The following is a 19,504-nucleotide window of genomic DNA, read 5'->3' as shown; positions in this document are numbered from 1 at the left end:
GCCCTCAGACTCAAACATCGCATCCTGTTGTCAAAGGGTTGCCACAATCAAGAACACTGGGCAGCATTGTGGGCCAATCTTGTGAGGGCTGTTAATGATATTGGCCAACAGAACAGGACCTATGAGCAGGTTCAACACTGGGCCACCGACATGGTCAATGCCACACTTCAAAGGGCAGCTGCTGTTGCCAGGGATTGTGCTGCCACTGGTGGAGGGACTGCAACACAACAACCTCTCTCAGCCACGGAGGAATTCCTTGTGAACCTAGGATCAGCGCACAGCCCCCAGCCAACCATCACTCCATACATCCTGGAGGTGGGTGCCAACTCTGTTCACCAGTATAATATATTTGCAGTCATTGTAGTAGGCTCTACAGAACAATACACGGGTGTTAGGTCTATCTGTATTGGAGGGGGGTTGGCTTTTCACCACAGTTGTGCACACATACTCAGAATTGTAGCAATATAGTCAGTATCACATTAGTTACTGTACATGTGGATATCTGCACATATTACCTTGTAACACTGCAACATTTGCTGTTGCTGACAACACCTCATGCTCACCTTTTCACAGGTATTTCAGGTGTAGCCAGAGTTCATAGTCCTGTACCTGGTAAGTGTCATACTGTTGTTTTCCCTGATCAGATATAACCTATGAATGTCAAGGGCTGCCATTTTGCCTTTTACACAAGTGTTCTGCTTAGATAGAATAGAATAATTGTATGTTCCATTTTGGAGCAGTTAACTACAGTGCATAGCATAGAGAATGACAGGCGTGTATTTCTACAAACATTAAAGTGTTTGCACTTATAGTTATGAGCAACTACACAGCCTGCTATACATGAGGAAATTACTCCAAGATGCCCAGTCAGACACAATAGGGGGAAGTTTCTCACCTGAGGCAGTGATATTACAACATACATAGCATTGTCAAGATAGGTGTACTGAGTTAAATGTGTATTTCTGTCACATACCCTGTCATACTGCATACCTCACAGGTGTATTGAAGTGGCAACATTACCCAGATGTAGCTGATGTGCATGTAATATGTTATACAGGGTCTGGGTTGTCTGTAAATATTGTGTGTGTGTGTGTGTGTGTGTGTGTGTGTGTGTGTGTGTGTGTGTGTGTGTGTGTGTGTGTGTGTGTGTGTGTGTGTGTGTGTGTGTGTTGTGCATGGGATCAGAGATGAAAAGATGTGGGACATGTAATGTAGTTGTAGATCTTCATCTGTATGAGACTGTGTGGACTACCATAAATAATAGTGCAGATGGTGTTGTACTGCTTTTGTCTTGCTTCTCACAGGTGAACAGGGGGTTGGATTCTGTCCCCCTCACAATCTGATGCCAGTGTCTTATCAGACTCTGATGATGATGATGACCATAGTGAGGCACAGGTGGGGTTGTCGGTGGCTGAATCTGTCCGAGATTGACATCCCTCTCCTGCCCCAATTGTCCCTGCACACAGTCAATATGCCTACACATACACAGTCACCAGAGGCCACAGATATTGGACAGTAAGAGGGTGGTGACATAGTACAGGACAGTGTGAAAACTATGACATCAGTGAGTGTAGACACTGGCCATAGCCAGACAGCTGGCAAGGGCCCACACAGGCAGACTGACAGGGGTGCTCAAAGGAAGACTGCTACCCATCCACTTCCTGTTGCAAGTGTCACATCATGGGTCACTCGCCTCATGATCTGGGCTGTAATGAAAGCACAGGCATGAGCTGAATGCAACACCAGACAGATGCTTAGGGTTATGGATGTATCACAGTCTGACATATGTGACTGCCTCCACCACATAGGTGATGCCATGGAACGTTTCACTGATGTAGTGGACAAATGGTGTTTCAGACAGTGTCTGTCTTTGAGCGCACGTTGCTTGTGCTGGAACATGTGGTGGGGGTTCAGTGTCAGACACACGGCTGTAGGCCAGCAACACCATCTGCTGGTAGTCCACGTGGCTATGCACAGTCACATTCTCATAGTGGCAGCACCTCCAGAGCTATGGAGGGAGGTGTGCTGTCATGACATGGCAGGACACAGGCCTGAAGACAGCAGCCACCATCAGGTACTAGCACCACATTTGACCTCGGGCATGGTGCTGCCTGTGCTACACATGGAGGAGCCAGTTCCTATGTTTGTGACCAGAGACAGTGAACTGTCCACTCTAGAATGTACGGTCTACAGCTGTCCACCATACACACATGTAGGAATAGCACTGAGGCTGACTGTGTATGCGCACACACCCAACACCACTGTAACATGCAGGTCACCTACAGACACACACAACACTACTCCATGATCCATGTCAACAGCACCCCTTCCTGACTCACACACATGCTGACAAGTGTTTGGCACAGTCTAGGCCTCTGCTGTCACCACACCAAACCTTGTGCATATGATGATACCTGTGCCACATCTCTGCCATCCATGTCATTGATGTGGAGACCTGCATATATGTGTCTGATGCACAGTGTGACCATATACATTCACACGTGTTTGTGTAGTGCAGTAATGTTATGCCATGGCATTTGTTGTGGGCCATGACAGGTACATATGCTGGGGACCTGCATATATGTGTCTGATGCACAGGGTTACTATATACATTTACATGTGTTTGTGTAGTGCAGTAATGTTATGCCATGGCATTCATTGTGGGCCATGACAGGGACTGTATGCTGGCATGTGTCAGGAGTACACATCAAACGTTGTATATCTTTGTTGCCTGATGGTACACTGGCGCTAGTGTTATAGAATGACAGGTGTGTCACGGAGCTGTGTATGTTTTTGTCCCAGGAGTCTGAGTAGTGCAACTATGGACACATGGTGAAAATACAGCAGCACAATCTGGTAATGTAGCACAGCAGAGATATAGGTTCATAGGTAGGTACTAGGCTATCTGCCCAAAGGCACTTATAAGCCTAGCCAGAATGTGTTGGCTTTTGCCACCCTTTTAGATTAGCTCTCTGTTCTTCTGCCCAGCAGAGCCAATGAAGTGATCCCCGAGGTAAACTTTCTGTTTTCCATCCACTCATTAAGGTTTCTTTTGAAGAGTGTTACCGAGGAGCTCTGCAGATTGGGATCTTGTTCCAAAGCATGGGAAGTCTCTGGTACAGGAATCTATCCCTCCTGCGTGTCCTATTTATTGTTGCGGTGAGGTTTAGATCCCTGGAGCGTGTGGCTCAAGGGGATAAGGTTTTCTTTAGGTGGAGCATGTCCATCAGTTCTGGGTTGGACATGGCCTTGTATGTCAGGCAGAGATCACCTCTGAGTAGGTGGTATGCAACCGAGTACAACTGGAGTTTCTTCAGTCGAGCTTCATAGGGCATCTGTTTGAGGCCATTGATCCTCTTGGTGAGGTACCTCTGTGGTCTTTCCAGCTGTTGCAGGTGTCTTGTAAGGTACATCCCAAATGGGCGGTGTACTCTAAGATGGGTCTGATGACTGATGAGTAGAGGGGCACAATGACCTCTTTTGATCTGGATGCTAACCCTTTTGTGATTAGGTGGGCCATGTAGAAGGATTTTTTAACCACTTTGGCAATGTGATTATCAAAGGTGAGATTACTATCTACTTGGGTCCCCAGATCCCTTATTACGTCTTCTGTATTTAGGGGACTACCATCTATGTGGTAGTTTGTGGGTACTTAGTTTTTTCCAAAGGGGATGACTATGCACTTTTTGGCATTTAGCTTGAGGCCATGATTTTGACACCAGGTTTCTGTCTCAGTGAGACCCTTTTGGAGGATGTCTGTGTCAGCCGGAGAGTCAATTATAGCCCCTAGTTTGCAGTCATCTGCAAACTTGGTCAGCCATAGTCCTCCTGTGCTTATCTATATCTCTGAGAAGTATATGCTGAACAGGAGGGGTCCTAGGACTGAGCCCTGGGGAATGCCACTTGTAACCGGTTTAGAGTCGGACCTAGCTCCCACATCTCTCACCATGTGGATTCTGTCCATGAGCCAGTTGGCAACCCATCTTGTGACGTAGGGGTTTATGATCAGGCTGGTGAGTTTGTCTACAATACCAGAATGGGAATGGTGTTGAAGGCCTTAGCGAGGTCTAGGTAGGCTGGGTGTACTTCCTTTCCCTCATCTATAGCCTTGGTAACTGTCTCAAAGAAGTCCACCAGGTTTAAGAGGCATGATCTGGCTTAACAAAGCCAAACCAGGTAGGGTTCAGTGTTTGGAGGTTCCCAATGTCTCTGTTAATGAGTTCCATAATGATGCACTCCATAACCTTGCAGACCAAGCTAGTCAGGCTTATAGGGCAATAGTTCCTGGGGTCTGTTGTGGCTCCACCTTTGTGGAGCAGAATAACCGTTGCTGTGCATCACTCTATGGGTATGTAGCCTGTGGAGAGGCTGAGTTTGAACAGTGTGTTTAGGTGAGGGGTTAGTTCGTCTTTGAGCTTGTGTAGGACGCAGCCTGGGGCACCATCTGGTCCCATTGATGCTGTGTTTTTGGCTTTGGAGAGGGTTGTTTTAACCTGAGTGTCTGTGATTTCAGGGACTCTACATTCTTCTGGTATGGTTATGGGCCCTTTTGGGGGTGAGAGGGGGGTGAAGTTTGCACTGAACCTGTCTGCCAGGATATTGGTGATATTGGTCGGTTCAGTGTATTTTTTGCCATTCTGCACTAACTCTGAGTGGATCTGAGCATTGCCACTTAAATTCTTGGCATAGCTAAAGAATGCCTTGTGGTTATCTTTGGAGTCTTTGGCAGTTTTTCTTTCAAATCTTGTCTTGGATGATTTTATGAGGTGTCATAGTTTCTTGCTGATACTGATCGGGGATGTCTTCCCTTCTTGGGATTTTACTCTTTTCTGTACTAGTTTCCTCCTTCTATTGTATAGCTTGTTTATGGCAGGAATACACCAGACTGGTTTCCTTTTCTTGGAGGAGTGAGTGTTGGTTTTGCTTGGGATGGCACGAGTCATGCATTCTTGTAGCTGCCCATAGAATGCATTAGTAAAAGATTTTGCAGCATGGAGAGTGTTATCCTTCAGCATGGTGGCTTTGAAACTTTCCACCTCGGTCTTAAGTAACATGAAGTTTGCTTTTGAAAAGTTTTTCACGGTGTCTTTCTTGTCCGGGGGTGGGGCAGAATATGGATATCCAAAGTGATTTGTTTATGGTCAGATCTAACCAGCGAGGGGTTGACCTCAAGTGTGGAACACCGGTCGCCCATGTTGGTGATGACCAGGTCCAATATGTTGTCACCTCTAGTGGGAGTGTTGACCAGTTGAACCAGGGCATTTGAGTTTATAAATTCTAGGAAAAGTTGGGCAAGGTGTTAGTACTTGAGTAGTTCTCCCAGTTAATATTTGGGTAATTGAAATCACCCAATATTAGGGTGTTTGGTAGGACCTTTATGATTCCCAGTGTTTCCATTAATACAGAATGGGGGTCCTGGGGCATGGTGGGTGATCTGTAGCAAGCTACAATTTGAATTTCATTTTTGCCCATTGTTAGTTGCACGTGGATGATCTCTATTGCTTCATGCTGTGCCACTAGCCTGGAGGTGTGGGTATCCTTGATGAAAATGGATATGCCCCCACCTTTTGTATTTCAGTTTGGGTTCTGTGGCTGAAATGTATGGTATGAGTTGTAGCCTGATAGTGCTGGGGTGCTCTCTGGAGCCTTAAACCAGGTTTCTGTTAGTGCACATATATCGATTTTCTCCATACTGAGGAGTGCCTCAAGTGCATGCATTTTGAGGTTTAGACTTCTGGCATTGAGTAGCATTACCTTCAGTTTTTTGTTACTTGTGCTATTTACGGTGGTGGGTTTGTCTTTTGAGCCTTGCCTAAAAAAGGCACTATGGGGGTGGCAAGTGCCTTGGCAAGTATTCAAAAGCCTAAGGGTGACAGGTGCAAGCCATCTCTAGTGAAGCAGCATGGCTTTTCGAGCATGTCATCCCAGGCAGACAGACATTGGATCCCCTTTGAATGACACCAGAAACTTAGGCAATTGTTGAAATCGAGAATTTTTTCTTTATACCGTGGTATCATTCTTGGTGAGGGCAGGATGCTACTCAGGGTCAGGGTCATACCGGCCTGGGCTACATGATCAGAGAGCTCTTCCATGTCTCTTTTCATGTAGTCCAGGGAGGTACAACAGGTCATTCACACCAACATGGACAATGACAGAGTCATATTTGTACTTGTTCTGGAGTGACCTGAGTGCTTGTGTTATGTGGCGGATCCTGGCTCCCGACAGGCAGCTAACAGTAACCTTCTCCTTATTCAGCCTAGTGAGTGAGACGTCAGTGTGACTGACTATAGAGTCACCTATTATTAGTATGTTGGTTATGTTATTTTGCCTTAAGGGCTGTGATTGCATGGCACACTAGTTTTGTGAAGTATGTGTTTCATGGTTTGTGTTGCGGGGTGGAGGTTGCTTGGATGTTTGCTTTGGAGGTCTTTGTTGGTTTTGTAGATTTTTATTTAGAGCCTCCGAGTATGTTTCCATGTATTTATGTGTGTTTTTTGCCGGTGCTGGTTTAATGGGTCTATGTAAGACTGGTGGTGTGACACAAGTATTTCCCTTCCCCTCTTGACTGTCTGATCCAGTCTTGGGTAGAGAGAGCTTAGCCTCTAGTTTGGCTGTAAAACTGCATCTCTCACATGTATTAGTTTTGGTGGTAGGAGGAGGGTGTTGTCTGTGTACATTTGGCAGATGTAACATTGCCTCAAAATGCCCAGATTCACCAGTTGGACTGGAGAGTACACCTGAAATTGCCCTTTGGACATGCCTGGATAGGTACAGTGAACTGTTTTACTGGATGCTGGTAAGGTTGAATAGAGAGCCTTGTCCTTCTGTACAGTAAAGGAGGGTCTAGTGCTAGGGATTATAAGTGCTTGCTAGAAATTTTGAACAAGTGCCAGGCTGAGAAATGAATGGCTTGAGTGCTTAAGTTGAAAGTTTGTCTAGTTCCAAGGGAAAAATTGAAGAGGGGACTTTGTGGAGCCAGGAATAGTTTTACCCTAGCTAACCGGTGCTGCCCAGCATACAAAACTAGGCAAATATAGTATTTATAGCAGGGAAATGAAAGAGATAGAAAATAGCCCAAAATGGCCTATAAACTACTAATTTCTGGGCTGAAACCACTCCTCCAGGGACAGATAGGCTGCTCAAAGCTCCCCTCTCTCACAAGTGAACAGAAAAACTTCCTTCTATCCAAGTAAGGTATGGGCAAACACAGAGATCTGTAACACAGCCCTGAATTCAGCACTAACCTGAAAACTGGACTATACTAGCTTAGAAAGGCGGGAAACAAGTATATATGTATATGTGTGTGTGTATATATATATATATATATATATATATATATATATATATATATATTTTTTTTTTTTTTTCAGAAAATAAAGCAGATACACTCAAAAAACTGTTTAAAAGCACAGAAAAGGATACTTATTGTTATATATCGCAGATCAGAGTTGTAGTCAATGCCCCCAATAATAAAGTAGGAAGAAGCACAAATACAGTAAAAGCAGATGAATAAAGTGCAATTTTTATATATATATATATATATATATATATATATATATATATATATATATATATATATATATATATGCATGCGTGTGTGTGTGTGTGTATATATATATATATATATATATATATATATATATATATATATATATATATAGATAGATAGATAGATATAACACAATAGAAAACAAACTGATTTAAACAAGTTACCCAATTAACCAGAAAAAAGCTCAAAACTGAGCCCTATTCCAGCAGTCTTCAGTCAGACAAGTTCTATCTGCACACCCCTGCTTACTAGGGTGCAGGGGAACCTTCTCCAAAAAAATATGGCCTGGATCAGTGCTCAAGTTATACAAACAAAGCTAGATTCAGCAGGCCTGAATCTGGTCTATGCTACAGCAACAAGGAGCACCAATTTCAGAAAGAAACAGTTCTAATAAGCCGTCACAATAAGCCTGTGACCAGAAATTCCCAGCTTAGAAGGCAGAATCCAACCTCTCCTTCCACAAGAGTGCAGATCACAACCCTTCTTAATGTAGAATAACTGGCCTGAAGCCCAAGTGCTTAAGCCAGAACTAATACAGTTTTAGAATAGCAAACACTGGGCCTTCAATCAGCAATTCCCAGCTTAGAAGGATATAAGCTACCTGTCATGCCAAAACAGTGCAGACCACAAACCTTCTTAATGTAAAACAGCCTGTATGAAGCCCAATTGCTTAAACCAAAAGACTTAGAATAACAGTTACAATTTAATCAAGCTACGACCAAGCAGTAACAAATGCTGCAGAATAAATAAAATTGAGTAATTTTAAGAAAAGCAAAATAAAGTAGGAGGAAACACAAATACATTAAAAGCAAATGAATAAAGTGCAGAACATTTTTTTGGGGGGGATATGATGTCAACAAGGTATGGGATATGATGTCAACAAGATGGGGATGATGATGTCAACAAGATGGGGATATGATGTCAACAAGGTATGCCAGTATATGTGCATGGCTCCCTAGGTGCATAAGTGTAGAACATTGTGTCAGGTACAATGGGGACAGTCAACGTAAACATGCTTCCATACCCTGTGACACACTCTACCACTCATGATACTTGTCACCTTGGTAGTCTGAACATACAACATGGTGGCAGACATCAATTATGCTTATATAGAGAGGGGCAATTTAGGACCAGCATCCATTCACAGGGCCATAAAATGCATAGGGGTAGATCACATGGGTATGTCTCTAGTGCTGCCAGGGGCCATATTTGCATCATGCACACACACACACACACACACACACACACACACACACACACACACACACACACACACACACACACACACACACACACACACACACACACACACACACACACACACACACACACACACACACATACAGTGGATGCTGTGAGAGTAGAACCCATACCAAAATAGAATTACATACTATAGCTTGCAGTACTTATCACATGCGGAATGCTGTTTATCTGCTACTATATTGTCAGCCAGTGTTCTTAAGGTGGATGATTTCAGCAGGCCATGTAACAGAGGCCATTGTTGAGGCCAGCAGCTATTCAGTGGGTGTAAAATGCATAACCATTGCACAGTGGATATATTCACACACACATACACACACACACACACACACACACACACACACACACACACACACACACACACACACACACACACACACACACACACACACACTTGTATGTTGGGAAATAAGAACCCCTTCTTAACTAGCATTACACATTAGAGCTTACAGTACTTTTCATGTGTGCCACACTTTTAATCTGTTACTACATGCTCAGCCAGTGTTCTTAAGGTAGATGACATCAGCAGGCCTTGTAGAGGAGGGAAGTTTGAGGCCAGCAGCCAGTCACAGGGCCAAAAATGAATACTATTGCCCAGTGACAGCATAATTGAGCATGTCCATAGTGCTGTGAGGGGATGCATTGGTACACATGCACAGAGTTGGAGGATGTGAGATTAGAACTCCTACCTAAACAGTATTACACACTACAGCTCACAGTACCTATCACATGCACCACAGGTTATATCTGTATACATGTTGATGCAGGCACAGTACTTGTGGAGTACACTAAATGGTCTTATGTTAGATAGCAGGTGTTGCCTGCAGAGTGAACCTGCTTGATCCTATTATTGTATCTAGTGTTCCAGGAGTGGGCTACCTGCTAATACACCTGCTATATGTGTACAGTTACCAGTATCACCATGTCTGGATGGTTGCAGTTTTGTGGGTGGAAAATTGGCCAGTGACAATATGGTCTGTCCAAGCCCTGCATTGCAGCCATTACACATTACACCACCTTCACACCGTTGTCTGTCTACAGGGTGACATTCCACGGGCACTGGTTCCTGTGGTGATTGGATTATGTCATTTTGCAGCCTTGGTCTGTTGCCATCAGGCAACTCTTGTGATGTGTAGGTGCAGATAAGCCCAGTATCCTGCATGTAAACGGGGACATTCGTACATCCTCAAACACATATACACATATATGTGTGTATGTATATATATATATATATATATATATATATATATATATATATATATATATATATATATATATATATATATATACACACACACACACACACACACACATATATATATATATATATATATATATATATATATACATACATATATATATATATATATATATAAAAAAACAGAGATGTCATCTTAACTGTTGCTGTGTGTGTATGTTATGTAGGTGTGTTATGTAGCTATATGTGGGGAGTCTATATCAGTCTAAACATTCACTGATGACGCCTTGATTGGCGAAACCGGTTTGGGGAAGATCGTGGAAGAATAAACTTCTTATTTTAAGCTCTGACTTTATTTTTTGAGTGCTGGAAGGATTTTCGGAAGTATTCATGGTTCCGTGCACCTTTTAAACCATGCAGTCTGTGTGTGGGTGTTTTATATATATATATATATATATATATATATATATATATATATATATATATATATATATATATATATATGCCACATATTGATAGTTAGGTTAATCATGTGTGAGGGAGATAGGGAGAGACAGATACATATACATAGCTGTCTGTATGCACATACATATTTCCACTTAGCAGTTCTTTGCGCAGAGGAGGCAATACACATTGACTCTAGCTAAGTGTAGGAGCATGCCCTGTGTGACTGTCAATAATTACAAGGTGACTCCAGGTCAGACCAACAGTACCTGTACTCCAGTCCGGGATTTTATGTGCTTCAGCCAACTGAGTGCTGGACCTGTTTCTATAGTTCAGTACCTCCCTGATATTTTTGCCCAAGGCATTCCCCGGCTGTTTGCTGAACGCAATATGGAGGTTTTCTCCCCAGGCCTCCACTGAAAATGGGTTCTCTGGACCCAGTGGACTTCCCTGGTAATCATACTGGAAATAAATAAATAAAATATGTGACCCACACCTTCCAACTGTACAGATTTTAATATTATGTGTATCATATTGCATCATAATTTTGGTGTATTCTACATAGCATTGTGATTTTCTGGCATATTAGGGGCAAACATTATAGAATTACATTAGGAAATGATGAGAGACATTTGAGTTACTGACTCCATACACATCAGGAGATTCATGTTAATGCAAGACCTGTTATTCTATCAACTTTCCACATTTGTCTGGCCAACAGCTAATCCTTCTTCTTATATCTGGGCATTTGCCCCACTATTGCTCAAGGGTTTGTCCAGATTCCCTGTTTTAAGAAGTTGAGAGGTGTGATGTGACTGGGGGACATGATGTAACACCACAAGCAGGGTGGCAGTCTTCATACCTCTCACTGCACATGATTTTGCAGAATGCCCAGTATTCTGCTCCATATGTCTGCTCTGTTCCTCAAACAGTTGTGTTTTATACGATGGCATGCAGTCCACTGAATTGTTGTAAGTACTGATACAGGTAAGTAATGACCTTTACATACTACGGTTAATCTGATCTGTTGCAACCTGCTGTTATACTAGCCACGTTCTAGGTTACTCAGAGCATGTATAATGTCTGTAGGTTTGGACCTCAGTCCCCCATTTTCTCTAGCTTTATCCAGCTTCCTTGCAGTAACAGATTAGTGTGCTATGACAGTCTGTGGGACTTCTACCATATGAATAACTCACATGCAAAAGTTGTAGGTGTAGCCAGCTTTGAACCATCAGCACCATCAACCATGCGGATGTCCTTAGCCCAGTGGCTCACACCAGCCTCCAGGAAGTGAGGTTTAATTCCTCACACTATCAACAGTATACAAACATACACTGTGACCCCTGTGTTTTGTGGAAAATACAACATGTAGACAGGTTCTTTGTGACAGCCATGGAATTGTGTGGTCTGCTGATATATCCTTGAAAACACACTGTTACTGCAGTTGTATGGGAACATTGATGTGTTGGAGGTAGGAGATGCTGACATTGACAGTTGTGCATCTGTCCTATGACCACACTGTTTGGCATTTCCCTTGCATAATGCAGTGGGGTTTACAGCCATGTGACCTACTGCATATTATGGGTCACCCAGTATTAGACTGAGTACCTTTTGCCCCACATAGCTGTTAGCTCTTTGCAAGTAGCCCAGTAGCCCACTCATTTCCCTTGCATACATGCAGCAGGCTCATACATATGCTACTATAGTCTAGTACCCTGTACATTTGTTGTATAGGACAGTGACTTACCTTGTGAACACAGAGGTTAAGAGACTTGTGTTTAAATGTTGACTCTGTCTGATGCTTGCAGTACACAGCCAATACATGGTGAGGTACAGGTTGTGTGGTCTGGCCGGCATCCTTTTTACTATGTATGTGAGTCGGAGTAAGGTGTCAGTCCCTAGGACCTTAGGTTGTCAGTGCATGTGCTATGCATTGTCTCTTAGTCAAGGCCTGGGCATACTGGGGACACCTACATCTTCCTAAAGGGACAGCCGCAGGGAGTTCCTCCACCAAGTCCCCCTCTGGATGTGGCTGCGGGGATCTAGGCACTGGTGGAAGGCTGTGTATTCCTTACCTCTGATGATCCTGCCGCAGCTGTTTCCACAGGATCATATTGTGTAGCATGGCGCATACTGTGAACATCTGTGCACGTGTGGCTGGACAGTACTGCAGGGCTCCTCCAGATATATCTAGGCACCAGAACTATGATAGCAGCAGCCCAAGCACATGCTCTATGATGTTCCTAGTTTGGGCATGTGCGTAAATATGGCATTCTTTGGTGGGTGGGTGTGCATTTCTGATGGGTGTCATTATCCACAGTTCCAGTGCATGGCCAGCATCACCCAGTAGATGACCATATGGGATGTCCACCCTGGAAACATCTGGTACAGGTGTGATGCGTGCCAGATATGGGAGTCATGATAAATGCCAGGGCTGCCAGCACATGCATTTATGAAGGGCATTGCACACAACTTGGCAGTTGATGGAGTGATACCCCTTCTGATTGACATAGATTCTATCCTCCCCAATGGGTGGTGATTGATGTGTACATGAGTGCAGAGTATGGCACCCAGTACCTCAGGTTAGTGTGCTACACAGTAGAAGAGTTGCATACTGCTAGTCGTCTCCTCAGGGGTGCGAGGTAAACAAATGTGCTCACTGGCATGTGTTTGCATGGCATCCAGGAACTGGTGTAGTACCCTAATGCCTGTGAGACCCCCATCATATCCCCATTTAGTCTTTAGAAAGTATCTGTAGCCAGTACCCTAAGGGCTACACATACCTTTGTTTCCACTCTGATGGATTCCCATCTGTTGGCTCTGGGTCTGAGTTAAGTGTGGCAGAGCTCGGTGAGTTCTTGTAGTATGTCCCTGTCCACCTTGTAGTGCTCTACAATCTCCAGCTCATGTAACGTCTGGAAGGTTACTGTGGGCCTGAACACTCTTCTCCTTCTCAGCCTAGGCCTATTGTCAGCAGCATAATCAACAATGACCTCAGCATCTAGCACATACAGATGTAACAGAGCTGCAGCAGCCCTTAGCATTGCTTTGGTTAAAACTCATACATTTGTACTCCACTGGTGCAGATTATGGGGGTGAAATCAGATGGTAGGGTGCATGCAACTTTTCTAGTGTTCTGCTGTAGGTGCAACCTGTGTAATTGGCTACCTATGATGCATTCCACCTGCCATGTACATCATTAACAGTGCTTTAATGGTCCAGTTTAAGTGGTACATGGGTCATCAGTAATTTATATATGATTGGCTTTTTCAGGCAATTTTCTTTCTTTTTTTTTTTTTAAACAGCCTTCCCTGCTAAGCAATGTGCCATCACACACAAAACAGCACTTCAGATATAAACAAAGCTTAGCACTCAATGGTCATATCACCCATAGACAGGCATGTTCAGCATAGTGGCACACTGCGCAAAAGTGCTCAAACTAGCTAAAACACGCACCCCACAGGTAATCAAAGCTTAGCAGGCACTGGACACACACCCTCTCAGCTCAGTGTTGCAGTACACAAACAGGCATGGCTGAGCTCCAATGTGCTTAAAGAAATAGAGGCACACCCCATTTTGATGCCAGCTACTTCTTTTGTGGACACTAACATGGTTCTGGGGCTACATGAATGTGATCTGCTGGCACGGATACCCATTTTTACTATTCAGTAACCCCAGCTCATTTGCTTACATATCCATGCACACATCCAGGAAACCACACTATTCCATACCCTGCCTCTTAGCAAAAATGGAAATCTACCATTGTACATACTTCATGCAAGGCACTATAATGCATTATTGTGACATATTTTCTTTTCTTTTTTGTTTTTACACTTTTAAATATTTTCTTTTTGCATAATGGCATGTTTGTGGACTGCTGCCACCATGCACACATCGTATGAGTATTAAAAAATATATTTTACATTATTTTCCATTACATTTTGGACACACAGGGCATAGTTTTGCACATATCTTTGTCTGCTATTCTATTTCTGTCCTTCTACCTGGGCTTTTATAGCCCCTGTTCACTTTTTTATTTCATGTACATGGAATTTTTCTGTATACACTTTGGACACCAACACAGGGTCTACACTAATGCCTACCTGCTTGATGGATTGTTCCAACACACTCATTTACATGCAATTCACCTGCTTATGAGGTGATTTGCATGCCATGGACACTTTTGTACTCGCGCACTCATGCACGCCGCACAGCTCCGTTTACTGGATTGCATGGCTGCTTATTTCAGTGTAAGCTCCATGACACTATGCCTACATTGAAAATTAATCCATGTAGGCTTTATTGAATTCCCCCCATAGATATAGATGCACACAGGCAGGCACACACATATGCTCACATGCATGCACTGTATCACAGTATAGTGATTACTGACATAACAGTACCTGAAAATGATATATAATATTGTAAATAGTGTAAACATGTAATGCACTTCAGTCTGTGGCTTTAAAGATTATCTAATATCATTGAACTATTGCTTTAAACAGACAGGTGCTATTGTGCATTAAGAGTTCTACATGGTTTAGTTAATAGATCCAACTGGGCAATTCACAGACCATTACAGGTGGAAACAGAAACAGATATCATGAAGCTTAGCACTATTCAAGCTCTACCTGCAGCACAGTAAGCAGTTTTCAATTTTCATACTTTTTTCTAGAATTGACTATCTTGACTGAAGCACACAATTGATGTAATTGCAGTCCTTTTATTAGAAAGCTACTTCTGGTCCATAATCTATTCTGGGAACATCGGTGAAGAGATTCATTCATTGTAGTCATTCCATTTTATTCCATTCCATTCACTTAGAAAAGAAGAAGTGATCTTATCTGTTTGAGAATCCTAAGTAAAAGTTGTTTGCAGTCACTTTTAAATATTTGTTCCTTGTCTACCTGATAATTAGTCTGTAAAGTGTTGCTGCATAAAATAAATCAATAAATGCATTAATTAATAACTAAGGTTCATAGAGCCAGTTGCCTGCAGTCCCAGTAATTCTAGGTTTGACCATCTCATTCAGAACTCCCCTCTCCTCAACCAACCCTCCCAAATACTTGAAATTTTTAATTTGTTCAAGTATTTTCCCTTCTATCTTATTTCCCAGCTTCTCCTGATTTCCCCAATTTGCTGCCATGACAACTGTATTATCTGTATTCAGTTTCATCATATGTGCCTTCGTCTTTGCATTCCATACCCCTATCATTTACTGAAGCTCTTGTTCACGGTGCCTGTAATGCTACATCATCTTCAAATAGCAGTTCTGTTGATCTGTCCTATCTGGTGTCTTTGCTAATGTACTCCATTACCAGTAAGAAAAGCAGTGGGGTCAGAGCTGAACCTTATTGCAAACCCATTCCAACTGGGAAACCCTATGTGAGTCTAAACACTGCTCTTACTTGAGCTATTTTGTCTTTGTATGTAATCTGTACTATTTCTACCAATGTTTTTTAGACTTTGAACCAATGCAGGACTGCCCAAATAAGCTTTAATGGGATATTGACATCTACTTTCTCCAACTCTAAAAGTGCCATGTTAGGCTCTTTCCTCATCTCTAGCTTCTTATAAGCTATCTGTCTCACTGCAAACATTAGGTGAGTTTACTGCATTCTAATCTAAATCTGAGCTGCTCATTTCACATCTTATTTTCTACTACTCTGCTCTTTCTACTAATCACCATCTCCATAGGTTCATAGGTTCATAGGTAGGTACTAGGCCATTGGCCCTAGTGCCTATATAAGCCTAGCAAAACGGTACCCTGGCTTATACCACCCAAGAAAATTATTTTTCTGTGCCCTTGTCAAGCAGAGCCACAGAAGTGATCTTCGGGGTGAATTTCCTATCTCCTATCCAATCATCAAGATTTTTCTCGAAGAGTGCCAATGAGGAGCTCTTCTTGACATAGCTAGGCAGTTTGTATCAGAGTATCTCCAGAACGAATATGCAGTATGACAGGAGTTTGGTATATCTTTACTGCCATAATTGTGAATGTTCCCTTTGTTCTTATATACAGGCACAAGACTTCATATTCTCCTTTTGTCTGTGGTACACCTTTTTCTCCCTATGTCTACAATTACCTTCTGGAACCTGCCCTATCTAACCCAACATCTTGATCATCTCATCTAAGCCTGTTGCTTTCCCTGTTTTAATTTGTTTTAATTTTCCTTAGTGCTGTTCTTACTTCTTCAAGGGTGGGATCCTCTTTTTCTTTCACTGTAGCTGTGTTGTGGGCAGTACAGCTTCTGTGGTGTTTTCTTCATTCAGAAGCTACTGGAAGTACTTGTTCCATCTTTCTTTGAAGTTCTTTGGACTGGTGAGCAAGTTTTTGCTGGCACCGGTTATGAAAGGTGCTTGATGACTATCTTCTTCCTTTTTTTTGCCTTACCCTTGCAACCTGATGCATTTTCTTTGTATCTTCTGCTAAGTCCCTTTTAGAAGCTGGTAGAATGCTATGGTGCTTTATTGGTTTCCATCTCATCTGCTCTCATAGCCTCTATGTTTGCCAACCAATATTCCTTTTTAGCATAGTCTGTCTTTTCTTTCTTCCACTATTTCATGCACTCCTTTCTTTTTATGATTTGGTGGACTTCTGTATTCTGCCACCAGGTTTCCTTATGCACCATATTTCCATACCAGACTTGGCTGTATAGCTATTCTATAGTCTTCACACATGCTGATTTAAGGAGTTGCCATTATAGTTCATCTTCATTTATTCCACATCTTTCTGAGGTTCTAGAGCCCTGAGCAAGTACTTCCTTGAACTTTTGTGCTCTCTCTCTCTCTCACCAGCAAAAAAACTTTCAGGTTTACAAGTAGTCTCAGTTGAATTTAGAGCGTTCTATGTTTATTGCTGCAACTGAATATGGCAAACACTGGTTTATGCTGTGGCCTGCCTGTTTCACTGGGAATGACTTTGCAATTGTTAATTCTGCACCAATGACCTTTCATTGCTGCCCACTCTTGTATGTGATCTTGTGACTCTTTCTCTTGCTCACACATGTGTTAACCACCTTTAGGCCATTTGCATGAAGGAAGTCTAGAATGGCCTCTCTCTCTCTCTGTATTCCAATTGGCCCACCCATTTGGATCCAAAGGAGTCCTCTTATCCTGTTCTGTCTGCCCTGATACATGCAATCAGGTCCCCGTTTATCTGCACAAAATTACAATGTCTTGCTTTATTTAGTAGGTTCTGCTGCTGCTGCCTGAATGCATTTTTTTCCTTGCTATCAAAACCTTCTGTGGGGCATTTCCTGAGATTATGAATCCTGACCTATCTTTCCACTGGAGTCTGATTGTCATGAGTCTGTCACAAATTATGATGACATATTTCGCTGTGTAATGAAGCCTCAGAATTACTACAATTCCCCAAAAAAGATGGACAGGCTTCTCCTCATTATTCTCAGCTCTCATTGGCCAGTTCCCCCATTGCTTAAGCCACTTGTACTTATCAGTCCAGCAGTCTCTATGGCTGTATTTTAGTGGTTGGAAGCACCTGAACAGTTAAAATGCACGTGTGTTTAAAAATCCCTAAGCCAGATTAGATGCCTTTGCTGGCTGCTGACCCATAAATATGTTTTAATTTGTTTTCCAAGAAATTGAGGTAAAGTAACATCCAGTATAATGATTACAAGGGAATCAACTCACACAAGATTTACCCTAAAAAGACTTTCCTCGATATTCTGAAATTTTCCATACATACATACTGCATTGGCGACAACCTGTGCCAACATAATTATCCTACTCTATTTTCCAATTCCACAGGAAAACAATATTCAAAACTCTCACAGAAGCACATGATAATCCCCCATTCTATACATCTGACAAGTGCATTTCCTATAATACACAACACTGGGGGTAAAGCCCTTTGGACATTAGAGTCTAGCTCACTTTCAGTGGCTGTACACAATGTTAATACTTCAGGAAAACATATTAAGAGACTTAGGCATTTCTCTCAGACTTACAAATCTGATGTCATTGTGTCATATGGGTTTGCAGGGGAAACAATCATAAATAAACATAAATATTTCCTTCCCTTAATACCCATTGCACTAAATTGGGTAACAAAATCCAATGACATATAAATGCACCCCCTAACTAATAAAACATTTACAGAACTCTACATAAGACCATCTAGTAAGCTTCTGATCTTGTACAACCTGACAACAAGAGAAAAAGGAAAAGGACAACTTTGATCAAGAAAATGTTTTAAATTATTGGTAAACACACACACATCTCTCTCTCTCTCTCTCTCTCTCTCTATATATATATATATATATATATATAGATAGATATAGATAGATAGATGAGTGTGTGTGTGTGTCTGTGTGTGTGTGTGTGTGTGTGTGTGTGTAGATATATATATATATATATATATATATATATATATATATATATATATATATATATATATCTATCTATATATATATATATATATATATATATATATATATATGTATGTATATTTATATATATATATATATATATAAAACTATAGACAGATATGGCTTCAGTGTTTTTTTGTACATTGTTTACATCAAAATGTTTGTTAGGAAGATTGTTTATTGAACTGATGATTCGCTGCAGGATGCCACCATTGTTTTTGGAAATTCACTACACAGTAGGGAGTGAGAATTTGGGATTTCCTCACTGTTTTTCAATTTCTGAATATATATATAATTAGCTTGCCCCCTGCATAAAACATTGTTTCTTGCTTTTTTTATTGATTTTTATTAATTTGTTGTCTATGTGGTGTGTGCTGATTTCGAAAGATGTCAATATAATGAATACATAATAAAACATGAACAAAACTCTGCAAACGCCATAAAAAACAGATAACTTTTATTCTATGCAAAGCTTTCAGATCCATAGATCCTTCCTCAGTGCTCAAAGCCTCACTCACAAACATTCATTTAAATATAATTACAGCCAATTAAACAATTAAAAACCAACAATCAAAAACAAATTCATAATGCTTCATTTTAAACAGCATTTCATTTTAAGCAAGCCTGCTTCCATTTCAATACTGGTTTCACACTAACACCAAC

This window comes from Protopterus annectens, chromosome 2.part0, assembly GCF_019279795.1.
Source record: "Protopterus annectens isolate FY-2018-M chromosome 2.part0, PAN1.0, whole genome shotgun sequence".
Lineage (NCBI taxonomy): Eukaryota > Metazoa > Chordata > Ceratodontiformes > Protopteridae > Protopterus > Protopterus annectens.
Note: the sequence above shows the minus strand (reverse complement) of the source record.